Raw genomic sequence first — 16,780 nt, forward strand, 5'->3', positions numbered from 1 at the left:
GATCTTGATAGAGTTTCGACTTGTCCTGTTTGAAACAACGGGAATTTCTCGAAGGAAACCCATACTTTTGATGCCATTGTCCTTTTGAAACATGTATTAATCCTTAATCCTTACACATAGGGACTTTCCTTTTCGGTTAATTTTCTCACAAATTATGTCCCTTTTCACATTCCCACCAAAAATAAATAGTAGTAGAACCTCAAGTTCTGGTGTAAGCCCTACAGTGATACTCCACCACCACAGAAGGATATGATAGCTAATTTAAAATTATAATACAGAGCTTTTTCTGCTGTTATAACGCATGGATTGTGCAAAAACGTTCGGAAAAGCTGTGTTCGCTTCACCAAGGACCAAAATACAACTAACTGAATCAGTTAGAAGTAGTTCATTAGACATTTGTAGTACACTAGACACTAGGGACACGAGAAGAATGTCCGATCTGCTACAAAGCCGGTAGGACAGTATAACTGTAGGGCTTACTACGGACCTTGAGGTTCTCCTACTATTTACTTTTGGTGGGAATATGAATAGGGGAACATTTGTGAGAAAATTAACTCAAAAGGAAAGTCCTTATGTGTAAAGATTAAGGATTATTACATGTTTCAAAAGGACAATGGCTTCAAAAGTATGGGTTTCCTTCAAGAAATTCCCGTTTTTTTCAAACAGGACAAGTGGAAACTCAATCAAGATCTCCTCATATTGAAACTTTAGAGCTTTTCTAAGCATTTCATGGCTATAGAATTCATAAACAGGACATAACACTCGGAATTTTGTCCCTACAGTTGTTGTATTTGTAGATGACCAATTTTTGTGGATTTTACGATCCAGTCTACTTTGGAATTGTCACTATAAGTACTATAACTGCCATTAAAACCAATTAATATACTCTTTATGATCTTAAGTACAGATTTAGTTTAATTTTGTTCAAAAATATCAAAAATTTTTTAGACAGTTCCACGAGGATTCTCCGTTGTATACTAACTTTTGCGACATAATTTTTTGTCTTTTTGGGATTCGAACCGTACATTTGCTAATGTATGCAAATATTGCGCACTTTTAATTGTTATTACGGAAGACAACCTTCTTTTCTATCAAATAAAACTAATAGTTTGTTGTTTTCAATAAGTTATAGTGATATTTATCCCTAATACATGTTGGTTTCAACGGTGTATACTAACTTTTGCGACAGACTGTATGTATACACATAACACTTGATGCATTGAAATTTCTGTATGGTTCACACCATGTGTACAAAATTCAGATTTCGTCGGTGTCATGCTTAAGTGTTCCATACGCAATTTTTGACATTTTGAGACAAAGGTACCTTACTAGATTTTAAACCATGCTCTTTCAGATCTTTTAATCGGTTTTCTTCTATCTCCTATAGTTTTTGAGATACACAGATGTCAATATGTTCTATATCCGCTTTGTGGCAAAAAAAAATCCTGTCGTTTTGTTCCATATCCATAAAGTCTGGCGTATGGAACAAATCAAGTTTGAACTTTGTTGTTCCATATCCATGCCGTGTGGCGTATGGAACAAAAAGAGACAAAAAAGAATTGTTCCGCCCCAAAAATCATGGCGTTTGGAACAAAAAATTGCCCAATTTTGTCAAGTTACGAACAATGTGGCGTATGGAACAAATTGTTTTAAAGGACTGGTATTAAAAACTGAAGAATAATAGTTTTTAAATCTAAATATTTTTGAATAATGTAATGTTATATGAAAACCACAATTTCTTTTCGCCTAAGTTGACGCCTCCTGTAAAAAATTCCCTAGTTCTAAGTCAAGATTTTGATGTAAGCCCACAAAAATATTCGCAGATACTTTCATTGGTCTTGAAGCTAGTGTAGACACCAACTACAAAAATTGTATTTTGGGAAAACCCTAATGTAACATTAGAAATGAAAAAAAAAAATCATTTCCGATCGATATTTTGACCACATATTCTACGCTACTTCTTTATATTTCAAATAAATGTTAAGGAGACCTATAATAATGGTACTTAATGTATTTATTTGCTCATGTAAATGTTTCATTTGAAGCCGTGAATTTTAAACCTCACAGTAGCACTTCACATAATGGGGTTTCTACACGGTATGTTTTTTACATATTCATGCATAGCAACTGTCACTTTTTTCGCCCATATGTAATTCCTTCTGCAAGACAAAATTTTATTTTTCATTCGTTTTCTGTTGTCTTCTTTATTTATATCGCGTACAAACAAAACAGCTTTTTACCTTTGCTTGTACAGACGAGAATAGAGCGCGTTCTATTCGAAAAATATACATATGTATGCACATAACACTTTGATGCATTAAAATTTCTGTATGGTTCACACCATGTGTACAAAATTCAGATTTGTAAAAAGTGACAGTTGGTATGCACAAATATGTAAAAAACATACCGTGTAGAAACCCCATAAGGGAGGTGGAACACAATTGATAAAAAGTGGTTCTGTTTAAATGTGACAAAATGTGTTCCATGTGACACAAACAGCCAAAAACACGAAAAAAAATCCCATGGAACAATTCAGCAACCTTTTGCTATTATAAAAATCGGCCATAACTTCTAGACTGTCACAGATATCTGACTAAAATAAACTACTGATATATTCTTTGAGTTTAGTTAACTAGAACTGAGCTCTTAAAGTATTGGATTTTTGCACCATTTTTAATCCATATGAGCTCAAACATTAACTTAAGTTTTTCTCGAATCAGGGAAATGGCGTATGGAACACTTAAGCATGACACCGACGATTTGTAAAAAGTGACAGTTGGTATGCACAAATATGTAAAAAACATACCGTGGAGAACACCCCTATGCCATGTTTACACTTGCCTCCCAAAATCCACTGGATTTCAAGAAATCCTGAAATACAACCTGGTGTTTACAATTACTCATGGTACAAATACACAGGTAGCCGCATCGGCAACTGTTGGTAACATAAGATGTCAAATTTTGACATCAATTCAATGCAGTTGGCACCTTATGTTACCATCAGCTGGCTTGATAATGCTACCTGTATTATTGTACCATGCAATTACTTTTTGGTGCTTTCAAACATATTACAATAATCAATGTAGATGCATATGCGCAGCTGATCGAGCATGAATTTTCAAAACAAGTTGTTGTAATTTGAATTAGTCATCAAAAATATACGACAATATAGAACTTTACAACTTTATTTGGAAAACTATTGTAAAATTATCTACATATCGTAATTATTGTGTATAGTACTAAGAAATGAAAAAATAAAAAATGATTTTATCATTGAGACATCATAATAATAAATTTTGATAGATAAAAGTTGTGTTCAGAACCTGCAAAATATTACTACTTGCAGCAGTTTTCCCGTTTAGTGCTAAAATTGCGTTCCCGTACTCCGAAATCTAGCAAGACTTGCACTTCTCTTTAAACAAAAATAGCGCCGAATAGCACCCTCTTCTCCTGTTTTCTGCCATACAATTTTGGCCTATTAGAAACTAGAATCATGTTCATTGGCATCTAAGTACTATAGCTGATACGTTAATTTTGACATTTATGCTGGAGTTTTTGCAATTTCCGTAATTTACCGTTCCCTTGTTTTTTTAAGAAATTTGTATGGGGAAGAAATTTTTGACAATTCGCTCTTTTTTCTAACATTACCATTAAAAATGTACGGGAACACAATGAAAAATAGCATTGTAACCATGGTACAATAAGGAAGGTAGAACAGGTTCGAAAAAACGATAGAAATTCAACCCTACACGCATGGTAGAATAAAGTAAAGGTAGGCCACAGCTAACAGCTGATTACAATTTTTTTCTTTTTATGGCCTAATCTGTCAAAAGCAGGGTTGACATTTTGTACTGTTTTTGACATTATGCAATCATAAAGGTAGATGTATCGCTGAATTGTTCCAACAAAAAACTTCTGCTGTAACACTATCAGGGCAATCATGAATATTTCCCTCGGAATTTTCCGCGCGGAAACTAATTTACAAAAGTCAAATTCCATTTGAAATCAATTACTAGAAATTTTGAAAACTACTACAATCACTTAATAATGGAATATTCTCGCCGAATGCACAAAAATATTCCCTTTTTGGACATAAATATGGAAATAAAAAATTGTGAAATTGGGGAAAGGGAACAAATTCCGCACGAAAGTTTTATTCATGATTGCCCGATATATCTTAAAATTGAAAACATGGACAAAAAATGTGTATTCGCGTGGCAAAATAAAATTGTTGATTTTTTTAGCGAAACTTACGCTGATTACAATTTTTTTCTTTTTATGGCCTAATCTGTCAAAAGCAGGGTTGACATTTTGTACTGTTTTTGACATTATGCAATCATAAAGGTAGATGTATCGCAGAATTTGTTCCAACAAAAAACTTCTGCTGTAACACTATATCTTAAAATTGAAAACATGGACAAAAAATGTGTATTCGCGTGGCAAAATAAAATTGTTGATTTTTTTTGCAAAACTTACGAATGAACTATTTATCAAATATTGATATTAATTTAAATTTGTTCCAAAAGTACGGGAATGTAAAAATTACAATTTTTGTAAAAATTCTGCTGACATTTATCTGCAAATCGGATGCCAGCAATCACGATGTCAGATTAGCCAAACTTGTCAAGTAGAAAATAAGTGAATGAAATTTTTCACCGTCATAAGTTTGGGAAGAACTTTTGCTATTTTTGGAACACTTTTCCAACAAGAATATTCTGGAGCCTAGCTAAAGAAATGTTTTTACACTATATGACACTTTTAACATATAAAAAGTGAAGCTCTAAGTTCCATATGTTTTTGTAATACGGGATAGCTATGCAGGTACATCTACCATTATTATTGTACCATGCCATTTGACGTTTTAAGCCATGGCTGTAGGGTGTCATTTCTCAGTGATTTTCATACGTGGCCTACCTCTACTTTATTGTACCATGCCTACACGCATGGTAGAATAAAGTAAAGGTAGGCCACAGCTAACAGCTGATTACAATTTTTTTCTTTTTATGGCCTAATCTGTCAAAAGCAGGGTTGACATTTTGTACTGTTTTTGACATTACGCAATCATAAAGGTAGATGTATCGCTGAATTGTTCCAACAAAAAACTTCTCTATCTTAAAATTGAAAACAAGGACAAAAAATATGTATTCGCGTGGCAAAATAAAATTGTTGATTTTTTTAGCAAAACTTACGAATGAACGATTTATCAAATATTGATATTAATTTAAATTTGTTCCAAAAGTACGGGAATGTAAAAATTAAAATGTTTGTAAAAATTCTGCTGACTTTTATCAGCAAATCGGATGCCAGCAATCACGATGTCAGATTAGCCAAACTTGTCAAGTAGAAAATAAGTGAATGACATTTTTTCATTGTCATAAGTTTGGGAAGAACTTTTGCTATTTTTGGAACACTTTTCCAACAAGAATACTCTGGAGCCTAGCTAAAGAAATGTTTTTACACTATATGGCACTTTTAACATATAAAGCTCTAAGTTCCATATGTTTTTGTAATACGGATAGCTATGCAGGTACATCTACCATTATTATTTTACCATGCCATTTGACGTTTTAAGCCATGGCTGCAGGGTAACATTTCTCAGTGATTTTCATACCTGGCCTACCTCTACTTCATTGTACCATGCCTACACGTATGCCCGCTTCCTGTCAGAATTGTTATACTGGCATATGCAACAGTAGTGGGATTCTGTAACTCATTTTTGCTGTTATCGATAATTGTCGGTAAAATTAAAATGCTTAAGCTAGGTACACATTGTCAGTTTTGAATGACAGCCTTGTTGTTGCTTGCTAGTGTGATCGTTCATTTTTGTCATTCATCATGCAACCACAAAACATTTTGTGGTTGCTGGACGGTTGGACAGTTATCGATAATTGCAAAAAATCGTCATTCAAAACTGACAATGTGTAACCTGCGTGAAGTTAGCGACGTCGCCAACTTTCGATAACACAGAGTTATCGAAATTCACAGGGTGACACAGAACGTCAAAAATTCACATTTAGTACTATTTTTGCAACCCTGCTGACGAAAAAAGTTAGCGACGAATATTATAATTAATTAATTTTATAAAATTATGAATGAAAAACTCTAAAAACAATCCATCTTATTATAAATAATAAAATATAAGTAGAATCGCCTCTGGAATCTCCCCTATACAAAGCTCGTCCAAACTGAATGCATGGAATGAAAGAAAGAGTCCCAGAGAACATTTCCTCATACTAGGAATATTCAATTTCAGTTTTTTGTAGAACAAAGTTGTCCATTTTCCGTTTTCCAACTGGTGGTCAGGACAGAGAATCGCCTCTGGAATCTTCAATATACAAACCTCGTCCAAACTGAATGCATGGAATGAAAGAAAGAGTCCCAGAGAACATTTCCTCATACTAGGAATATTAAATTTCAGTTTTTTGTAGAACAAAGTTGTCGATTTTCCGTTTTCCAACTGGTGGTCAGGACAGAGAATCGCCTCTGGAATCTTCAATATACAAACCTCGTCCAAACTGAATGCATGGAATGAAAGATAGAGTCCCAGAGAACATTTCCTCATACTAGGAATATTCAATTTCAGTTTTTTGTAGAACAAAGTTGTCCATTTTCCGTTTTCCAACTGGTGGTCAGGACAGAGAATCGCCTCTGGAATCTTCAATATACAAACCTCGTCCAAACTGAATACATGGAATGAAAGATAGAGTCCCAGAGAACATTTCCTCATACTAGGAATATTCAATTTCAGTTTTTTGTAGAACAAAGTTGTCCATTTTCCGTTTTCCAACTGGTGGTCAGGACATAGAATCGCCTCTGGAATCTCCCCTATACAAACCTCGTCCAAACTGAATGCATGGAATGAAAGAAAGAGTCCCAGAGAACATTTCCTCATACTAGGAATATTCAATTTCAGTTTTTTGTAGAACAAAGTTGTCGATTTTCCGTTTTCCAACTGGTGGTCAGGACAGAGAATCGCCTCTGGAATCTTCAATATACAAACCTCGTCCAAACTGAATGCATGGAATGAAAGATAGAGTCCCAGAGAACATTTCCTCATACTAGGAATATTCAATTTCAGTTTTTTGTAGAACAAAGTTGTCCATTTTCCGTTTTCCAACTGGTGGTCAGGACAGAGAATCGCCTCTGGGATCTTCAATATACAAACCTCGTCCAAACTGAATACATGGAATGAAAGATAGAGTCCCAGAGAACATTTCCTCATACTAGGAATGTTTTATTTCTAGAACAATGTTTCCAATTATCTGGTTTCCAAGTGATGGTCAACATTTGCGCCAAAGTCTTCTTGTTTACCATTTACTGCGCGTTGTTAACATTTTCTTACTTATAATAGGTGTGTTCGTTTACTCAACAATTTGTACCAGTTCAGTAATTTCTTGCAATCTTCTAAGGTCTTTTGCATTGTACTATAGTAAACGAACAACACCCAGTAATAATTTGTACAAATTTTATGTTTACGACAAATTAATGCATATCTTCTATACACAGTTTTATGCTATGTTCACATATACGAAATCCACTCGATTTCAAATGTCATATCCATAGGATAAACGTAAAATGAAATCGAGATGTGATTTACTCAACAATTTGTACAAGTTCAGTAATTTCTTGCAATCTTCAAATGTCTTTTGCATTGTACTATAGTAAACGAACAACATCCAGTAATAATTTGTACAAATTTTATGTTTACGAACACACATAATGCCTCATTTAGACTATACTGGATTTAGCAAATTTAGTGGATTTAAGTTGTCATTTTCATATAGCATATGCCAAATAAAACCAGATAATTGCTAAAGGGTGATATATTTAAATCTTATGACTGACGACAAATTAATCCATTTTATAAAAATAATGGCATTCATCTATATCTGTAAAAGAGAAGAATGTTTGTACGTTTGTTAGTAATTTATGGACTCGAAAATCACTATACAAATAATGACATACATACATATTTTTATAAAATGGAAATAATAACGCGTTTTCATTTATACAGATTTAATAAACCTACTGTGCTATGTGCTATGTTTACATTTACGACATCCATTCGATTTCATCTGTCAATTCCTTTTCGTATACGTCAAATGAAAACTCAGCCGAAACCGATTGGATTTCATTTGACGTTGAGCAATGGAATTGATAGTTGAAATCGAGTGGTTGTAAATGTAAACATAGCACATGAACACATTATTTCATGAATTATTTTCAATGAAAACACTCTAGAGTGGACTGGAACTTATAGCTGGTTTACATTACGAAATCGAGTCGATTTCAAACTGTCATTTCCTTTGCGTCAAATGAAAATTCAAATGAAATCAATTCGATTACATTTGAAGTTTGGACAAAGGAATTGACAGTTGGAAATAGATTCAATTTCGTAATGTAAAGCAGCTATTATATCGAGATCGACCTAAAACTCCGTACACACTAGAGCTTTTTTGCCGGGTTAACCTTCTTTATGAGAATTTAGTTGACGTATACCTAATGGAATAGACATTTGAAACCCAAACCCACTGCGTTAACCCTGTTATATGTAAACGGGCTATAAAAGCACATACTTTTATGAAAATTTTTCATAGAAATTGTGGACCGGGAATTACCCAGGACGCGGATTCATGTCTTTTAGTACATTTACAGTTACGAAATAAATTCGATTTCAGTTGTCAGTTATAGCTGGTTTACATTCATCAAATAATAATAGGATCTACTCATGAAATTTGAAACCATAAATTACTTCTTCTCATCTAATAAGAATGACCTACGACAGTTCTGAATGCTTTATATTACTTAAATTCTGATTCAAATTTGTTCTATTTTAGAGGATAACAACACTGCTGTTATTGAAAATGTAATGCCGTTCATCATTTTTCTTAGGAAAAACCATGGCACAAATACCAGGTTTTGGTATCACACCAGCTGTTCGAATATGAAGTGTCAAGTCCCTTTACAAAAAATTATTTTTGCTGTAATTTCCCCAACAGCATAAAGAATGTTTTGACATTTTCTGATGCCACTACCTTGGTAATTGTGCCATGGGAAAAACATTATACAATTTATATATTTGTAAAACTGTCGTTAAGCCTGATTTAGACTACGTCGGTTTTAGCAAATCCAGTGGATTTAAATTGCCATTTTCATACAACGAATGTCAAATAAAACCAGATAATTGCAAAATCCAGCGTAGTCTAAATGGACTAAATGGAGTCATTTTTATTACACGTTTAAAAATTTCGAATTTTTAGACCCTATTACATAATGGTTCTTGCCAGTAACAGCTGGTTTACATTTGTGAAATACACTCGATTATAATTATCAATTCCATTGCTGTGAGATGAATGGCAAGCCACTTAAAATTATTCGTATTTTTTTTTTTTTCAATTTGTTTCTCCAAATTTGTTTCTCCAGGAAAATTTTATTTTTCTAGAAACAAAAAAATATATGGATACATATAATATGAATACATATAATGGGTTCACTTAAATAATTGCGTATGCGTGCGACTCATTCAGTGTTGCAAGATCGCATTTGAATTAGGTAGTGCTTGACCTTTAATCTATAGCCCTGTTCCTTTACGTGCAAGAATCTTCAATCGAAAAAGGGTTCCTTTACTTCAGACACCATACAATTTATATGGGAGCAGTTTATAGCATTTACTACTTTTGCGTGTTTTCCCATTATCAAAAGTAAAGGATCAGGCCATATAACTTTGCGTGTTGCTTCGAAAAAACTTACATTATTTCATATTAAAATCCACCTGTTTGTATTTGTACGGCTCACATTATGGGTACTTCACATGATATGTTTTTTACATATGGGTTGTAACTTTGCTCGCACATATTATTGGTCTGTTCCTTTACTTTAGAAAATGGTAAAACCGGCAAAAGTAGCAAAAGTTGTGAACTGCTCTTATATGATTTGTATAGTGCCTTAAGTAAAGGAACGCTTTTCGAGTAAAAAGTTGTAAAACTTGAAGATTCTTGAAGGTAAAGGAACAGGGCTTATATATATACAAAGTGACAACTCATATGTAAAAAACATATCGTGTGATTGATAAAATGGCGGTGTTAAGTTTTCGCTTGGCATCCCACGTGTTTTAATTATCAAGGAAATATTCCTATATATACGATTTCTTCGCAGAAGACGGCTTTGAAGATCCCTAGTGTTATAATTCCGTATCTTAAAAAATAATTAACAATTATATAAAACATCGATTGCTTATGCCAATTTTACACTTACGCTCCAAAATCCACTGGCTTTCGCGAAATCCGGAAATACACCCCGGTGTTTACACTTATTTTTTTGTTGATTTCAATCATATAACAATGATCAAGGTAGATTCATATGGGCAGCTGATCGAACTTGAATGTTCAAAACAGGTTGTTGTCAATTGAATTAATAATCAAAAATATATTACAATATAGAACTCTACAACCTTATTTTTTAAAATTACCCTAAAATTATCTATATATCGTTTTAAGTGTGTAAAGTACAAACAAATGAAGAAAAAATAATTTCGTTGTTGAGACATCAAAAAATAAATGTTGATAGATAAAAGTTGTGTTTAAAACTACTTCAATAACAACTTGGAGTAGTTTTCCCATTAAGTGCTAAAAATGCGTTTTCGTACTCCGAAATTTATTTATAAATGTATTGGTTAAAAAGAGTTGTATTTTTCCTATTGTCTTCTAAAATCTGTCTTTTGTAAACGCCAGGTTACAGATATAGATGACAGTCATTTAATCTGTTCCTTTATTTTTTAATAAATGGTAATATTGGCAAAAATGGTAAAAGTTGTGAACCGCGCTCATACAAACTGTATGCTATTAAAAGTAAAGTGCTGGATACATAAGAGGATTTCTGGTTGAATTCATTACGTTGCTTGTTCGTCCGTTGCTTGTCATTTACGAAATCCACTTGATTTCAACTGTCAAATCCATAGATTATACGTCAAATGAAATCACATCTCGATTTCATTTGACGTTTATCCTATGGATATGACATTTGAAATCGAGTGGATTTCGTATATGTGAACATAGCATAAAACTGTGTATAGAAGATATGCATTAATTTGTCGTAAACATAAAATTTGTACAAATTATTACTGGGTGTTGTTCGTTTACTATAGTACAATGCGAAAGACATTTGAAGATTGCAAGAAATTACTGAACTTGTACAAATTGTTGAGTAAATCACATCTCGATTTCATTTGACGTTTATCCTATGGATATGACATTTGAAATCGAGTGGATTTCGTATATGTGAACATAGCATAAAACTGTGTATAGAAGATATGCATTAATTTGTCGTAAACATAAAATTTGTACAAATTATTACTGGGTGTTGTTCGTTTACTATAGTACAATGCAAAAGACCTTAGAAGATTGCAAGAAATTACTGAACTGGTACAAATTGTTGAGTAAACGAACACACCTATTATAAGTAAGAAAATGTTAACAACGCGCAGTAAATGGTAAACAAGAAGACTTTGGCGCAAATGTTGACCATCACTTGGAAACCAGATAATTGGAAACATTGTTCTAGAAATAAAACATTCCTAGTATGAGGAAATGTTCTCTGGGACACTTTCTTTCATTCCATGCATTCAGTTTGGACGAGGTTTGTATAGGGGAGATTCCAGAGGCGATTCTATGTCCTGACCACCAGTTGGAAAACGGAAAATCGACAACTTTGTTCTACAAAAAACTGAAATTGAATATTCCTAGTATGAGGAAATGTTCTCTGGGACACTTTCTTTCATTCCATGCATTCAGTTTGGACGAGGTTTGTATAGGGGAGATTCCAGAGGCGATTCTATGTCCTGACCACCAGTTGGAAAACGGAAAATGGACAACTTTGTTCTACAAAAAACTGAAATTGAATATTCCTAGTATGAGGAAATGTTCTCTGGGACTCTATCTTTCATTCCATGCATTCAGTTTGGACGAGGTTTGTATATTGAAGATTCCAGAGGCGATTCTCTGTCCTGACCACCAGTTGGAAAACGGAAAATCGACAATTTTGTCTACAAAAAACTGAAATTGAATATTCCTAGTATGAGGAAATGTTCTCTGGGACTCTTTCTTTCATTCCATGCATTCAGTTTGGACGAGGTTTGTATAGGGGAGATTCCAGAGGCGATTCTCTGTCCTGACCACCAGTTGGAAAACGGAAAATGGACAACTTTGTTCTACAAAAAACTGAAATTGAATATTCCTAGTATGAGGAAATGTTCTCTGGGACTCTATCTTTCATTCCATGCATTCAGTTTGGACGAGGTTTGTATAGGGGAGATTCCAGAGGCGATTCTATGTCCTGACCACCAGTTGGAAAACGGAAAATGGACAACTTTGTTCTACAAAAAACTGAAATTGAATATTCCTAGTATGAGGAAATGTTCTCTGGGACTCTTTCTTTCATTCCATGCATTCAGTTTGGACGAGGTTTGTATATTGAAGATTCCAGAGGCGATTCTCTGTCCTGACCACCAGTTGGAAAACGGAAAATGGACAACTTTGTTCTACAAAAAACTGAAATTGAATATTCCTAGTATGAGGAAATGTTCTCTGGGACTCTTTCTTTCATTCCATGCATTCAGTTTGGACGAGGTTTGTATAGGGGAGATTCCAGAGGCGATTCTATGTCCTGACCACCAGTTGGAAAACGGAAAATCGACAACTTTGTTCTACAAAAAACTGAAATTGAATATTCCTAGTATGAGGAAATGTTCTCTGGGACTCTTTCTTTCATTCCATGCATTCAGTTTGGACGAGGTTTGTATATTGAAGATTCCAGAGGCGATTCTCTGTCCTGACCACCAGTTGGAAAACGGAAAATGGACAACTTTGTTCTACAAAAAACTGAAATTGAATATTCCTAGTATGAGGAAATGTTCTCTGGGACTCTTTCTTTCATTCCATGCATTCAGTTTGGACGAGGTTTGTATAGGGGATATTCCAGAGGCGATTCTATGTCCTGACCACCAGTTGGAAAACGGAAAATCGACAACTTTGTTCTACAAAAAACTGAAATTGAATATTCCTAGTATGAGGAAATGTTCTCTGGGACTCTTTCTTTCATTCCATGCATTCAGTTTGGACGAGGTTTGTATAGGGGAGATTCCAGAGGCGATTCTATGTCCTGACCACCAGTTGGAAAACGGAAAATGGACAACTTTGTTCTACAAAAAACTGAAATTGAATATTCCTAGTATGAGGAAATGTTCTCTGGGACTCTATCTTTCATTCCATGCATTCAGTTTGGACGAGGTTTGTATAGGAAAGATACCAGAGGTGATTCTCTGTCCTGACCACCGGTCAATTTTAGGTTCAAAACAATGCGTTATTTGATATGGTTTGGTAACATTGACGTACATTTAACTCTTGAAAATTACTTATATTTTATTATTTATAATAAGATGGATTGTTTTTAGAGTTTTTCATTCATAATTTTATAAAATTAATTAATTATAATATTCGTCGCTAACTTTTTTCGTCAGCAGGGTTGCAAAAATAGTACTAAATGTGAATTTTTGACGTTCTGTGTCACCCTGTGAATTTCGATAACTCTGTGTTATCGAAAGTTGGCGACGTCGCTAACTTCACGCAGGTCAATGTGTACTGTACTTTATAATTTCGATAATTATCGAAATTTGTCGGTAAAGCAAAGTACACACGGTCCAACAAAACTGACAATCATCGAGGTCTATTTCGTTAATATCAAAGTCTAGCTGAATAATTACTTTCATAATCACTAAATTATACCTTAAATGTTGTATTTCAATCATTTTTACCTAACAAAAAGTTTTTATTTGCCAGAAAATTGCCGTAAAAGTGCGTTGACTGTCAGTTTTGTTGGATCGTGTGTACTATATTTAAGTTAACGATGAATAAAAAGTAGTCGCTAGCCTCTACCGACACAAACAGTGATGCCAACTTTTCTTTATGTTTTTAGTCATAATTTTGCGATTTAATTTTACCGATTTTTGTCGGTAACAGCAAAAATGAGTTACAGAATCCCACTACAGGTTGCCCTTGTTAGTTTGATATTAGCTTTGTTCCAGAACTAAAAAGTTTTTACAACTTTTACACATTTTACCCGAAAACCCGTTCTCGTACACAAAAAAGTTGTAAAATGTTCACTTCTCTTTAAACAAAAATGGCGCTGAATGGCGCTCTCTTTAAAAACTTTTTACTCGACAAATTTGAGCGTGTAAAAAATAGTAACATGAGGCCTGTTCCCGTACTTTATAAAGTGGTAAAAGTCGTAAAAGTTGTAAAAGTCGTAAACGATTTTCATATAAATTTTGTGTACGGGAACGCAAAATGTGTAAAAGTGGTAAAAATTGTAAAAACTTTTTAGTTCTGGAACAGAGCTATAGTTGCCGGCGGCTGATTGACATTTGTTCCAGTTTTTTTGACGTTTTTTCCGTTCCCGAACTATTTCAAAAAACTTTTGTGTGAGAAAACATTTTTTACAGTTCTCTCTTTTACGAGTTTTACTATTAAAAAATACGGGAACGAAGCTATTGTTTGTCATTTTATCCAATTCGTTAAAACAGCGCGAATATGAATGAAACATAAATATTTGTTTTCACATATACACTAGCGGTCATCTGAATAGGTTTGATTTGTTTCTTTTTACATGTTAAGGTATCTTCTGATGTGTTCATATTGCAGTAGTGGGATTCTGTATCTCATTTTTGCTGTTACCGACAAAAATCGGTAAAATTAAATCGCAAAATTATGACTAAAAACATAAAGAAAAGTTGGCATCACTGATTGTGTCGGTAGAGACTAGCGACAACTTTTTATTCGTCGTTAACTTACCGAAAAATTTTGTTAATTATCGAAATTATAAGCATTTTAATTTTACCGACAATTATCGATAACAGCAAAAATGAGTTACAGAATCCCACTACAGATCCATACTATTTACATTTTGAGAGTCCTATACTATGCCGACATTCCCAAGAAAAACTTGACGGTGTTGCCATATTTTCGGAAAATATCCCAATTATATTTTTAAATTTTATTATTTATTTTACTATTAAGCTTCATTATTTTCAATTCAATTTATTAGTAGCATATTTCTAAATTTTATTTTTTATTATATTATTAAGTTTTTTGATCTCAGAGTAGTATAACTTCTGTTGTTTTGTGTAACTAGATGGCAAAATGTGCTTTGTTACTATAACGTTAAAAAAGTGTCCAACTTTTGCGATCATCAGAATAGGTTTGAATCAAATAAAATTGAAAAATTGTACTATCCATGCAAAAATTGCGCAGTTTTTTGGTTTAGTTTAGTAAAATGGAACATTCTGATAAATCCTACAACAAATTTGACCCGCTTTATTTGAAACGTGGGTTCAATTCTCAACATGGAAAATTTACCAAGACCTTTCAGATAAAATCAAGAAATATTCAAACATAAACTTTTTATAAACTTGCTTTAAATGACTGATTTCGTTAGATCTCTTCTTAGCTTCGAAAATTGTCTGAAGGCAAATACCAAGTGTAGCCATATTATTAGATCGATAAATTAGAAAGGTCGTTGAAAATAGTTGGTATTTTAGCTCAAGTTTCATTTTTTAACTATCCTTGAAGTACAAATTAAAGTATTATCATGCTCACAAATCCACCATAGTTGACCACATGTATCATAAATGTTCGAAAATTGGTCTGGAAGAATGTTTCTTCGACGACAATAAAGCAAGCTTTGTTCCTTTACTTTTTTAATGGTAAGGGTGGTAAAAGAGAAAAGTGTCAAAATTGCTCAAAATTGCTCTCTCATGAACATTTTTACCAGAAAAGTAAAGGAACGGAAAAATTGTAGATCTGGCAGCATTGTCAAAAAGAAACATAAAAAAGTCAATTTTCGTCTTTTATTTCACAGTTTTTAATTTAGTTTTGTCAGCGTTCGACTTTTTCTTCTGTTTTTCGTCCAGTTTCGTCGTTAATCGTAAAACAAAAGTCGAAAAATCAGTTCTGCCATTTTTACCTGCAGAAATTTTGCTGGTAGCCTGTGGTAGAAGAGAAAGCCATTTTCGCTCTCTCTCCACTCTCACTCTCTTAAAAATTGCTTCCAGTTTTGCCACTTTTCGGGGTTAAGGAACGCTTTTCAGGTTAAAAATGGTAACAAACGGTAGGAATGTGCTCTGTTCCAGTACCTGCAAGACGCTACTATTTTTTACTACGATAACAATTTTTCCTTTATGTTATCGAAAAAAATAGTAAAAATTAGTAGATTCTTGCAGTTCTGGAACAGACCAATGGTAACCTCAGGTAAGTAAGGGAACACAGCTTGTAATTCAAATTTAACTCAAAGGGGCATGATATCGCCGACTTTTATAGTGCTTTGACTTTTTTTTTACTTTTTTCCATATTTTCGTTCCAGTTCTGTTTGAATTAATGGTCTGTTCCGGAACTGCAAGAATCTACTAATTTTTACTATTTTTTCCGATAACATAAAGGAAAAAATGTTATCGTAGTAAAAAATAGTAGCTTCTTGCAGGTTCTGGAATAGTCATCAAGGTGTATGTGAGTCTCATTTTTCACAGTTCTTTTTTTACTACTTTTACCTTTAAAAAAGTAAAACTTTTGGTCTGTTCCTTTACTTTTGAAAATGGTAAAATCGGCAAAACCACTAAAAGTTGTAAACTTTTCCCATATGAATTGTATGGTGTCAGAAGTAAAGGAACGCTTTTCGAGTTAAAAGTGGTAAAAATTGAGGATTCTTGCACGTAAAGGTACAGAGCTATGGTGAA

The sequence above is a fragment of the Musca autumnalis genome, unplaced genomic scaffold, assembly GCF_047663935.1.
Source record: "Musca autumnalis isolate F117 unplaced genomic scaffold, ASM4766393v1 scaffold_2, whole genome shotgun sequence".
In the NCBI taxonomy this organism is placed as follows: Eukaryota; Metazoa; Arthropoda; class Insecta; order Diptera; family Muscidae; genus Musca; species Musca autumnalis.